Raw genomic sequence first — 13,517 nt, forward strand, 5'->3', positions numbered from 1 at the left:
AAATTCCTGCTTCCAGGGTTCACAGACAGATAGGAATATACAAATTACTCAAGAGAGGAATGCACATAAAATATCTCTAAGGATTAATCTTTTATCATCCAACAGAGGTTCTGAATTTCACAACAACCACTCACAGCTCGGAAAACTGTTTAGTAAAATAATTTAAGCATCAGAGAGGAAATAAGTAAAGATTGCAGAAGCACAAGGTTAAACTATTCTCTGTATAACTAAGCAAGGAACTGTGTGGAAGAGTGCATCAGAGACAGAACACCAGCAGGACACAGGTGGCGGAAAAAGTGCACTTGGAGGTCAGTTCTAGTGTTTTGCATAGATGAGCAGTGTGTATTTGAAAGGGAAATCCTGTGGATGTTCATGTCTCTTCTGGTTCTGGATCAAGATCAGAGCTCCGAATGAGCAGTTGGAAAACGTGACCTGGGGTATTTGTATACGATCCCAGAAATATACTGACTTTATAGTCATGCCTCTGTGGTTAAAAATGCACACCGAAAGTGATATTTCAAACTGACTCATATACAGGATCTGTGTAAACAGCCCTTTTCATCTGAAGATGTATGTCTCAATTTTCTTTGTTGTTATTCCTTCGTGTGTACTTCACTGCCCGCTGTATTGCTCTCTCCATCTCTCCCACTGCTCTCTGTCTTTAAATGTGTTTACATAAGGGCTCAAGACTCTCAGTGAGTCTCTGCACAGAAAGCTGCTGGAGAGGGACTCAAAGGGAAGGAGGGAGAGTCTGTCTGCTAAGAAGAACCAGTGATATATTGCCTTGCAAAAGTATTCATACCCCTTTTTTAAAACTATTTTATAATGTCACAGCCATAACCTTTAATGTATTTTATTGGGATTTTATGTGATAAATCAATACAAGGTTCAGCATAATTGTGAAGTGGAAAGAAAAAAAATTTATGCTTTTAAATATTTTACATTCAAATATAAGAAAAATGTGCAGTGCACTTGTATTTAGCCAGTTTGTAGCAATTTTCAAGTTCTGCCTCAAATTCTCAATTGGGAGAGAGAATGCAGCACATTTCTGCTGCCTTAATTACTAGCGTTATCAATTATTTTCCTCCTTCTTCAATCCATAAGAGCTTTGCTTGTAAAGAATTGGTCAAGTTGAAACACAACTCTGTAGTTTGGCAAAGCAGCAGTAGATAGGGGTACCACAATGAACCAAATACCTGCGTGAAAGACCAAAGAAGTGGAGCTGAGGAGAAGGCTGTCTGGGAGCACTGAGGAGTACAGTAGTTACAAGAAAAAACAGAGAGATTAATGGAAGATGAAGGTTAAGGAGTCTGAGTGTGGAAAAAAGAGAGCTAGGTTTGAAACCTCAGCTGTACTAATCGGATGTGTCTTTAAAAAGTTGGTGTTCACAGAAAACAAGGCCCATGATAATGGAAGATGAAGGGAACTTTAACAAACATCACACATCACAGAACACAACCTCCTTGATCAAACCTACCCAGATCTAAGGAGATCTTCAAAAAGGATAAACTCCACAATTTCTGGAAAACCTGTTGTCCAATACAGTCTTATACCAGGTTTTCTTCAACGGCTCAGAAACATTGGTGTCATATAAAAAACATATTAACTTATAAATGTTGGCGTATTGATGTCTCATCTAATTGAACTCTTTGAAACGGAAACACAAAAATAACAGTTTTACCTTTAAACATAAGACATAAAAAAATTTTATTTGTAATTGTGGAAGTACACCCAGCCCCTAATAGCTGATCTTAACCCCTTTTGTAGAAATAACTTCTGTGAGATGCTATCTACCAGTCACTGTCATCAGGCTAAGGAATGTTTGCTCCACTCCTATAGCTTTTAGCTGTGACATGTTTAAGGGGGCTCTTTCACAGAATATCTATGGCAACATTCACACTGCAGGTCTTAATGCTCAAATCAGATTTTTTCAGACATCAGATTTTTTTTGTGTGGTTGTACACATTACTTTAAAAATGTCGCGGCTTCAAACTGACCCGCATGCGAATAAGCACAATACGAGCGTCGTCCAGTGCAGCACAACAGTAAAGACGGATAAATAGGTGTTATGGTTTAAGTGTACAACAAAAGCCACTTATTGTCAACTGGGGCTGTGTGGGAAACACGTGAATAAAAGGAGAGTGAAACTCTTTATTGTTCCGTTTTAGGGAGATATGTCTGTCAATTCTGCACAACAAACTGTTTGGATGCGGAGACAAAGAAAACAATGGTGGGGCAAGGATGTTAACAACTTTCCAGAGACCGAGTCAGAACTCTATCATGTCGAGGGCAGCTTTTACTCATAATGCAGCGCCTCTCCTCTCAACTCCACAGTCAGAAGACCTGATCCAATCCTGTGTATCGGACCGCAGCAGGGGCGGATCATCACATGCTCAGTAACCTCGATAGCATTTTAAAGTCCCCTGTTTGAACGGTTGTATACGAATTTTACAATACAAACGATGTTAAAAACTGGGGATGATCTCAGCACTCTATGTTTATGAACAAAGAATTTTGCCAAGCAAAATATGAGGTTACAACAGAGTTCTATTGTTTTGTTTTTTAATAACACTCCAAAAGTTACCATATCTCTAGAAATAGATTCAGGAAGTGTAATTTCTGATTTGATCCACCTTTCTAAGCAATTCCAAAATATTTTGGTTTGATTGCATTCATAGAAGACATGGTCAATCGTTTCTATATCATTTTCACAGAATGAACATTTATTTTCATTGATATTAAAGCGATTCCTTAGTAGTTCTTTTGAGGGATAGATTGCGTTTAAAATTTTAAAGTGTTTCTTTAGCTTTTGGTTGTATGGGGAGTTTTAAATAAAGAGTTCTTTACCTTTCAAATGATTTTTTTTCAAACTTGCAAAGAATGTTATTTTTATTTATTTTCCCAGGGAATAAAGATTCATTTAGACAGTTTCTAATTGTGTGGTTATTCAAATTTGGGTCAGTGAACGATATTCCATTAATAGATAATTTGGGTAATTGTGGAGTCATCGGACTATATGTTATACATTTTTTTATCTGATTAATACATTGTTTTGGTAAGGCATTAAATAATCTGGTAAATTCAGCTTTTGGAGGAATTGATATTTTGCGCAGAATTGTTCATAATTTAACATGCAACCATTAGCATCCATTAAGTGTATAATAGACCAAATATTCTTCTCCATCCAATCTTTATAAAATAAGGATTTATTGCGATGTAGTATGAATCTGTTATTCCATATGATAAAGGAGTGTGGCGAGTAGTTATGTACATAGAGCATTTTCCAGTAAAGTAACACTTGTTTATGGAACTCTGATAGTTTAATGGGCAATTTATGAATATTGAAATCAGCTAGAAGTACAAGTTTTAGACCACCTATTTTGTTAAATACATAATTAGGAACACAATACCAAAATAACTGAGAATTTTTAATCCAGGATTTCAGCCAGTTAATTTTAAGGGTTCCGTTAAGACAATCAAAGTCAATTACCTTCAGACCGCCATCTTTGATTTCTTTGACCATATGACTTTTCCGCAGGTAATGTGGCCTGTTTCTCCAAATAAAGTTCATGTTCATTTGGTTAATGGTCTTAGTTAAGCTATTTGGGACAGCAGTGCTATAAGTTGAATAAATTAATCTTGACAAACTTTCCATTTTGGATAAGTAAATACGTCCTAAAATAGAAAGGTCTTGTTGGAGCCATGAGTTAAGTTTGGATTTGCAATCTTTAATCTTGTTTTCAATAGTTAAGGTTGATTCTTGGTTTTTAGTTATAACAGTTCCCAAGTATTTAATTTTAGATTTTATTGGGATGCTAGATATTACTTTTAGGGGAGTGTCATGAATGGCTATAAGCTCACATTTTTTAAGATTTAGCATTAGTCCTGAAGCCTCTGAAAAAAGTTTAACTTTATCAATTACAATTGGTCACAAGTTGTTTTTGTAATTATCCTCAATTTTAGAGATAAATGTTTGTTTAAAAAGGTGTAAGATTTTGGTTCTGAGAATTTGGATGTATACAAGTTGTTATAGAATTTAAAACTCTCTTTTGAAATTTATCTTTCATTGTTGGTTTCCACATTATTTATCATTAAGGATTTGACAGAGTTTTGTTGCTGTCTTCTTTTTTCCAGATTACAAAAGTAGGCCGTTTTTTTTTTTTTTTTTTTCTCTTTCCTTGATCCCTTTCGCTCTTGATCTAATAAATGCCCCTTTGGCTCTATGAATATACATTTAATCTAGTTTAGGTTGGAGGATTTGTATTTTTTTTTTGTTTGTCTTCAATTGAGGGATTGGGTCTATTGCAATAAATATTTAGTTGTTGGACAATGTCTAGTTCTTTTTTTTTTTTTTTGGAGTTCTTTTTTAATTTGTTTACTGAATGAAATAGAAAATTGTCTAATCTTGTATTTTAGGAATTCCCATTTTTGAACAGGACTATTTAATTCTTCAGAGTCCTTAATATTTTGAATAAATTCTTTGATTTTTTGGCAATAGGAGATATTTTTAAGAAGACTGTGGTTAAATTTCCAATATTTCTTGCGCCTGATTTCCAGTTTGGAGGTTTCAAATGTAAGGGAATAAGGCTATGGTCAGTTAACGGTGCAGCAGAGATATCTGAGTTGATTTCATTGGTCAATAATTCATTTGTTATAAGCCAGTAATCAAGTCTTGATTTGCTATTTGAACCAAACCATGAGAATTTTATATAGTTGGGATTAAGGTGGCACCACGCGTCAACTAGATTTTGTTCATTGCAAAAATTGTTAAATATTTTGTTTGGGTAACTTGAGTTATGTTTAGAAGGCCATTTATCATGAAATTCATCTTGAACGAGGTTGAGATCCCCACCAATTACAACATTGTTGGTTGAGTAAAATGATTTTAGGTGATCTAAATTTAGGGTTATTTCTTCTAGCAATAATTTGTTCTGGTTTATATTATTATATTATTATAACCATATATATTTAACAAAATAAGTATTACGTTATCCAAACAGACAGTCAGGAATAACCAGTGACCATTTTCATCCATTTTACTTGAAATTATCTGACCTTGGAAGTTTTTTTAAAAGAAAAGCGACCCCTGCTGATCTTGAAGAACCATGACAAAAATAAGCTTCATCTCCCCATTGTTTAGGCCAAAAGATGCTATCTTCATGTTTTGAATGAGTTTCCTGTAAGAATATTATATTTGTATTTTTCCCTTTACAAAATAAAAAAAACGTTTCCTTTTAGTCAAATCTCTTAGGCCTCTTGCATTAACAGAAATTAGCAGAAGTTCACTTTTTAAGTTAAACATAACAATTTATGAAATAAAAGAAAAGGCTGAACAGTATTTAAATGGGTTTACCTGAGAATTATTGAACTGTAGATAGCAAAAAACTCCTGAACTGCTAAAATTATCTGAAGTCAGAAATGTCGTGAAGATCTATTGTGTCCCTAAAGAGTAACACGGTGACCATTGATAAAGGCATATGGACCTTTGGACCTTTTAACACCGCCTTTATCCCAGCTTTTCGTGCTTGCTCTACTTTGGGCCACACAGCCAGTCGTGCTTCCCGCTCTTCTTTGCTGAGGTCCTCAGAGAAACGGATGTTGAACTCCCTGCAGACGGGGTGTTGCTTAGTGGATCGCCAGAGTTCATCCCTGAAGATCCAACCTGTAAATTGGACAATAATCTGTCGAGGGCGGTTGGTGTTGTTCGGGCCAAGATGGTGTACCGTGTCAAGAATGAAGTCCATCTTCTCTTTCCAGTGTGGCATTATCTGCTTAATGAGATTTGCGACTTTCTGTCTAGTATCTTCCTCCTTTTCCTCTTTTAAGCCGTTAATGCACAGATTCCATCTTCTTTTATAGCACTCCGATTCTGCCGCTTTTCTTTCAAAATCTTGGAATTTCTTAGTTAGCTCGGCGTTTGTGGTTTTAAGTTGAGCAAACTCCTTTTCCAGCTTTTCGTTTGTATTTTTGCAATCTTGAATTTCAGCACTATTAAACTCCACCGCTTTATCAATATTTGCAATGGAGAGCGTGTTCTGTTTCATTTCTTCTCCAAAGTTCAGCATTATTTTTTGTAGATTTTCAACTGCTTCTAAAATCTTGTCACTGGATGCATTGGAACTAACCTCCTCGTCTCCCTTTGTCTTCTTGTGTGGGACTGGGGGTTTGCACGGTGATGTAAGGGCATTTTTAATCCCTTTGGCATCGGTTTCCATACAGTAGTCATGAGTTAGCAGAGCCTTGTTAGCTTTGCTGTTAGCTTTGTTGTTAGGCATTGTCGTCGTTGTTTTTCTTTTGCCTGTAGATATCTATCCCGTTTTCACTGGACGCTTTAAGTTATTATTAATATTATTAGTTTATGATGATACTCCTTTTTGTATTTGGTCTGGACTTCATAGATATTTAATTATTTATTTAAGGAGCTTGCTACCCAGAGCTCATTACTGCGCATCCGCTCTCTCCGCCATCTTTCGCCCTTTTGTCTGTTTTGCTAACTGCTACCGTTTCCTGCTGCGCGGCGCAACATTGTGACGAATGCGATGGTCAGTGCCGTCAAAATCATGTCCGAAACATACACATTTCTGTAAGGTAACTAAAAGAAACATATTCACAGCACGAACTCACATCTAATCTAGAATGTCCCACCCACCCTGCCTCTCCAGATATGTGCCTCCGTTGCGCTGTCCTGTGAGGACACACTGGAAATGATTAAGAAAATAAATTCGCTGAATGAAAGAATGGCAATTTTCCATTTAGGATGAGGTGCTTTTTGGCCGTATTAAAATTGGTGGATTTCGCACCAGTCAAAAGCTTTACAACGCCTTTCTCACTATTGGGTCTCTTTATTTTAATGACTATTTAAATCGTAGATTCTCACAAAAAAAAAAAATGCAATATATATATATATATATATATATATATATATATATATATATATTTTATTTTTTTTATATACATATATACATATTATTCACGTGTGATTTCAATTGCATTTCTTATTTAATGGGAACACGAAAATTGTGAAAGTTTGCTATTTTGACAGAATATCGACAAAGTTTTGTGCACATGTGTAATGGAGACACGGCTCTGGTGGTACACAGGTGATGGTGGCAACAGTGATAGGGGTTTGCCTTGTAATTGGTGGGTTGCTGGTTCAAATCTTGGGCAGGACACTTGAATTGTTGAATTGTTTAAACTCAGTATCTTCAGTTACTGTAACTTGGCTGTTAGTATATTCAACTATATTTACAACAACAGAGTGTCTTCAGTCAGAGGCTTCTTCAGATCTGCTGTAAGACGGAGCGCTACAGGAGATCCTTCTTGCCCAGAGCCATCAGCATCTACAACGGCTCTCTGAAGAAACCTTCATAATGAGCTACAACAACATTTAATTTCCCTTTGGGATTAATAAAGTATTTTTGAATTGAATTGAACTCAAATGTTCCATTCCTTTCCATTATGGGCTCAAGTACATTGAACATTGTCCACTTCAGTCATTCAACTAATGCTTCATTACTTAAAAATTTTATGGCAACGAGTTACCTTGATTTTTTTTAAAATAGATTCTACTTATCTGGATTTATGGTAAGGACAGGTATGAATAGATCAGAATAGCATGAATAGAAAATGAATGAACCCCCAACATGCTTCTGTACAACACTTTTTCTTACAGGTTTTGTGCTTCCTCTTCCTATTTTACTCACCTCACTGACACTGAAAATAGCATACCAAATCTTCCTGCAGTAGAAACTTTCATACCGAGGAGTTTTGCTGTCAGCATGACAAACCATTGCTCATATGGTCCGCATTCATGGATCCGAAAAGATCAAATTTTTGAGTTTCCGAAGAACTTTTACCAATCAGGACCAGAATATCTGAAACTAGGCTGACTCCTGTCACCAACCATTCTATTACACAAGATTTACTTGATTCAGTTTTCACTGTAAGACATTTGCCTTTAACCTCATCTGTCAGCATGTTTATTAACAGAAAAATTATCTTTCAGGTGCCATTTTTAAAAGGTTGGTCAGCATCCTAAGCTGTATCACCTGTGTACTGGTAACAGATGGGTCAGAAAACAGTGAAGATACAGTAAAACAGAAAACAAAGACATCTTTTGAACAGTAGAAGCTCAGTGGAGCTCATCGCCGGAGGGCTGTTGACCTGCAAGTGCAGAGTTTGGCACTGTGTGTGTGAGACTAACTGACAGTCACCAGTTGTCAGTTTCTAAGCTGTGTGAGAGAAACCAGAGACTAAAAGAGAACCTGAACCTCATCTGTCTCAGCTGTTACCTTCTACACACACAAACAGACTCCAACCATGGCGCACAGCAACACACACACACAGCCTTCACATGCACAACAACCCCTCAGAGCCTGCATCGCCTTCATCTTTGCTCTTTCCCTTCCTGTGCTCCTGATTAAATGAGCTCAGGAACTGTATCAGTATTCTCATCAAAAATACCTAAACCAAACTGAATAAGCAAATTAAAAGTTACACATTCATAGATTCTCTTATTTATTACAGTTGTTCTTATGGTTTGTTCACACATGTTTGGGGTGAAATACCAAAATAAGTCACAGCTCTAATTTTAGACAAAATACCTCAAACAAAAAATATGAAGGTAAAAGAAGCCAATAAAAATAATTTGTTTGTGCTAATTTGCTTCCAAATAGAGATTTGTTTTTTTAATTTCCTCTTTATTATGTTTCTAACATTAACCAGTAACAACATTAATCATACATGGAATTAACATGTTGCATTAAATACTCCAATTGAAAGAGATAGTTCATATTATTTGAAGAGGGGTTCTTTGAAGTAGTTATCAATAGTCAGTACCTTACCTGCAGTTGACAGAGGTTTTACTGAAGGAAGTTTGCAGGAAAAGAGAGACTTGTGAGAATGCTAACAGTTAGTCAGACAGATTCCACTGGTAGGGTGGATTTCAGCTATTTAAAACGAGAAACTCGAAAAGTTCAAACCAGTGTGACCCAGTACTTTGTACCATTGATATCTGTTACTGGATTGGACATTGCCTACTAGCCCCTGTAGATAGTTACATATGGAAGTAAAATAGTCTCATTATAATCAGACATTTTTAGACAATAAATTTATAACACAGAATGTTTATCATGTGCAGTTATGTACACTACCAGTCAACATTTTTAGATAAACTTTCTCACTTAATGGTTCTCTTTATTTTCATGACTATTTACATTGTAGATTGTCACCAAAGTAAAAAAAAAAAACTATGAATGAACACACATGGAATAATGATGTAGTAAACAAAAAGTTTGAAATAACTCTAAACATTTTTATATTTTAGATTCTTCAAAATATCCACCCTTTGCTCTGATTACTGCTTTGCTCTCTTGGTATTCTCTCCATGAGCTTCATGAGGTGGTCACCTGAAATGGTTTTCCAAAGAGTCTTGAAAGAACTTCACTGAGGTTCATTGGCAGACGGCCAGAGTTTAATATTGGTCATCCTAGCAAAGGACGGCTACTTTAAGGAATCTAAAATATAAAACATATTTAAAGTTCTTTCACAATTTTTAATTTGCTACATAATTCCATGTGTTCACTGTTTTGATGCCTTCAGTGAGAATCTACATACAACAAGTCATGAACATAATGAAAACCAGTAAATGGGAAAGTGTTTCTAAAACTTTTGACCTGTAGTGTATGTGATTTGTTTTTCACGTAAAATTTGCCAGGAAAATCTTTACCTGTAAGAAAGCACTGGACAACGATGCAGCAAAGTGCTGTAAATTAATATTTGTCCGTAAGCCGTTAGCACAGCCTATCTAGAACAACTAGCTTAATGAAGAGGTTAGTTACGCTAGGAGGGACATAAAAGGGCCAAAACAAGCTTAATAAAACAAATTTTACCTGGTTAGGCAATCTCCTTTTATAAAATGTTTTGTTTTGGTATTTTAAACACTGTACAACTTTTCATGGCATAGCTGTGTACATCTTTTTTTTCTTAGAATTTACTACAGATACCATTTCATGTCAACTATATCTCACTTACATCCAAGTCAAGCTGTCAAACTGTACTCATAGAACAATAATGTCCTTTAAAAAGAACCAGTTTTGCATACTTCTGACACTGCTTCTGCAGCATTCCTGACTCAATGCATAGCAATGTGTCATGTGGTAGTCACCTGATGTCCAATCCAGTAATATAAATCAATGCTATTTACTGTTAGAACTAAAGCTTGAAGACTAATGGGAATATCATGACAATGGTAAAGAAAAAAGATTTAGGAATGGGTTAATCCCAACTGCTGACCTCACCACAATATTAAACAATAATACTGAAAATGTATATAGCAGCTGCACAGATAAAAATATTTTTCCTTTATTTCAGATCAGTATTCATATTTTGGTATTTGTTTGGCTGTAGGTTGTCATTCTGCCGATATCATTTTCAAACCGTAAACATAAGTGATTATGATACCAAAGTTGCATTGCATTTTGGGGGGACATATAAGGATATTTGTATGAACATCTATTGAAGAAAAGAGAGCAAAGAGTCGCCAGGAGAAGGCTTCTGTGGAAACTCTATATATCTGCCTGGTGCACTTGATTTGCTAAGTGTATTCTGCTGCCATCTCTGACTGACATTGTTTGATGCCAAGGGTAAAATGCGACAAGGAAAGGGCTTTAAAAAGCTGCCAGGCCTTTATAATCAGCCTGTATCAGATAAAAAGTAGTCCCAAAAGTTTACTCAGCCTTTCATGAACTTGTTTTTATAATGGAGAAATGAAAAGTCTGCACTGGTCATGGGGAGTCGTCATACTACCAGCCTCTGGTAGAAGATACAAGAAGTTTATAAATTCTGAGGGAGAAGCAAGGTTTGTTACAACAATACAACCTGGCCTTGGTTAGTTGTTAATATTCAGTAATCTCTGGTAATTTGTGTCTGTGTGACAATGCCATGAACTCGTTTTTTTCTGTATTTAAAATCAGTTAATGTCGGCAAATGACACTGAACTATATTAATGTGATTGTGAAACTCTAAAGCCTGGCAAAAGAGGAGCAGCAGCAGTAAATTATTCATTCATCTCAACTCTTTCAACTTGGATGAAAGTGGTATATGGCATTTGACAGATCGTCAAACACATTACTATACATATATATATATATATATATATATATATATGTTGGGTCCAAACATAGAGCCCTGCTGTACTTCTTTAAAGATTCGGATTATCTTAGCTTTTCCCTGACTCTGTGGAATAGTTACATGCTTTTCATTATCTTTTCAGCTTCTTTTTCTTTCTTGCAGACTAATTAAACTATTCCTTTATTTAAAATGTTACTGACGAGCATGTTGCAGTTCACTCAGTGCACTGGTCAAGAATAATTTTTTTTTAATTTACAGTGACGACTCCCATACATTTTGTTTTCTTTATATAAAAAAAGTCTCTCCTATGGTCATATAACTGACGTTATAGCAAAATCAATCTACTACTAAGATTCAAAATTAAAAATTTTCTGGACTCCTGCAGCATTAACAGAGTCCAGATCCGGTAGACAACGTCCCACAACCCCTTTTGCTGTCCTCACCAACCGTGCTTTTCTCTCCTGTGGCGTGCAGCTCCCATACCACACTATCAGACTGAGGCACAGGATGCTTTCAGTTGTGGCCCTGTAAAAGTTTAGGAACATCTGAGTAGAGAGTCTAGTCCGTTTCAGCTTTCTGAGAAAGATGAGCCGTTGTTGGGCCTTCTTCATCAGGTAGGAGGTGTTCTCAGTCCATAATTGTCATCATTGTTACTAATAAGACCCACCACAGTGGTGTCGTCCGCAAACTTCACAACCATGTTTTTTGTGAATAGAGCAGTTGTATGTGAATAGGGGGAGAGGGCAGGACTGAGAATGCAACCCTGCGGAGTGTTGAAGGCTGACCTGAAGTCCACCAATAGCATCCTAGCATAGGTGTTAGGGTGCTGCAGATGAGTCAGTACCATTTGAAGTGCTAAAGAGACATCATCCTCTGTTGAGCGATTCTCCCTGTCAGCAAACTGCAGGCCGTCCAGGCCAGCAGGGATAGCGTCCTTGATGAACTTCAGGAGGAACATTTCAAAGCACCTCATGATGACCGGGGTCATAGCAACAGGACAGGGATGGTTGATTTTTTTGGGCACAATAGTGGATGGCTTCAGGCAGGCAGGGACCATGGGAAGCTGCAGGGAGAGGTTGAAGATGTCCAAAAAAAAAAAAAACACGTCAAGATGGTCAGCACATAATTTTGGTGTCCGACCTGAGACCATGTCTTGACCTGCGGCCGTGTTGATGTTGATCTTCCTCATAATGGAGGTCACTTGGTGCAGCTGCAGAACGAGTCTGGTGTTGCACCTCCGGCTGAGGTGGGTGTTTAGTCCTTCTGCTGCTTGGAGTGTCAAAGCATGCAACAAAGCTGTTTAAGGTATTAAGGAGAGCTGGGTCATAGCTGAGTTGCTAGTCGCTCTGCTTATAGGCTGTGATAGATCTGATGCCTCTCGACATACGAGTTGTTGTTGTTGAAGGGCTGCTCAATGCGCTGCTTGTACCTTTGCTTAGCCTGCTGGATGCCCTTTCTCAGTTCTTTCCAGGTCCTGCTGTAGGACAGTTGGTCTCCTGAAACGTAAGCTGCGTCCCGAACTCTTAGCAGGGTCCAAACTGTGCCATCTGCCCATGGTTTCTGGTTAGGAAAAACCCTGATTGTCTTTATGAGGGGACAGCATCAGTGCAAAAGTGAATAGAGGACAGCACAGATGATGTGTATTTCTCCAGATCACCATCCTCTTTAAACACTCCCCAGTCTGTTTGCTCAAAGCATTGATGTAAGGCTGAGCAGGCATCTTCAGTCCAAACCTGGATGGTTCCGATGATGGGTTTGGTTCTGCAGATTAGAGGTTTGTAGGCAGGGATCAGGTCCACAGAGATGTGATCTGACATTCCAAAGTGAGGAGCTGCTGCAGCTTGGTATGCTCCAGGGATGTTGCAGTAGACCTGGTCTAAAGTACTGTGCTCTCTGGTTTTCGAAACTTTGTAAATTTGGGAGATTTGGGAGCACATCTTTTAATTCTACATGATTAAAGTCTCCAGCGACAATAATGTTTGGAGGGGTGAAAACACAAACAAAATCACGCACATGAACAAAAAGGGCAGAGAGCCAAGAGTTGCAACAGTTATCCAGAACACCATCTTGCATTTTGTCTTTAGAAGCTGCTATAATAGACTTGATGCAGACTTGATAGAGTTTAATAGACTTGATACAGACAGGTATCCAGTTTGTTTTAAGGAGAACTCTGCTTGTTTGCCAGGAGAACGACATTTTCTAACATGGTGTCAAGCGTAAAGTAGAGCTGCATAACATATGGAATCATAATTGTCACCACAATATCAATTTGTGTGATATCTCAAGGAAGGCACTGAGTGTGGTATTTGGTAGGCTGTTGGACAAATAATGGACTTTTAATGTCCACACCTGATCTAAAGTTGTTGAACAGTAGGAAAAATCTGGGT

The sequence above is a fragment of the Girardinichthys multiradiatus genome, chromosome 21, assembly GCF_021462225.1.
Source record: "Girardinichthys multiradiatus isolate DD_20200921_A chromosome 21, DD_fGirMul_XY1, whole genome shotgun sequence".
NCBI lineage: Eukaryota > Metazoa > Chordata > Actinopteri > Cyprinodontiformes > Goodeidae > Girardinichthys > Girardinichthys multiradiatus.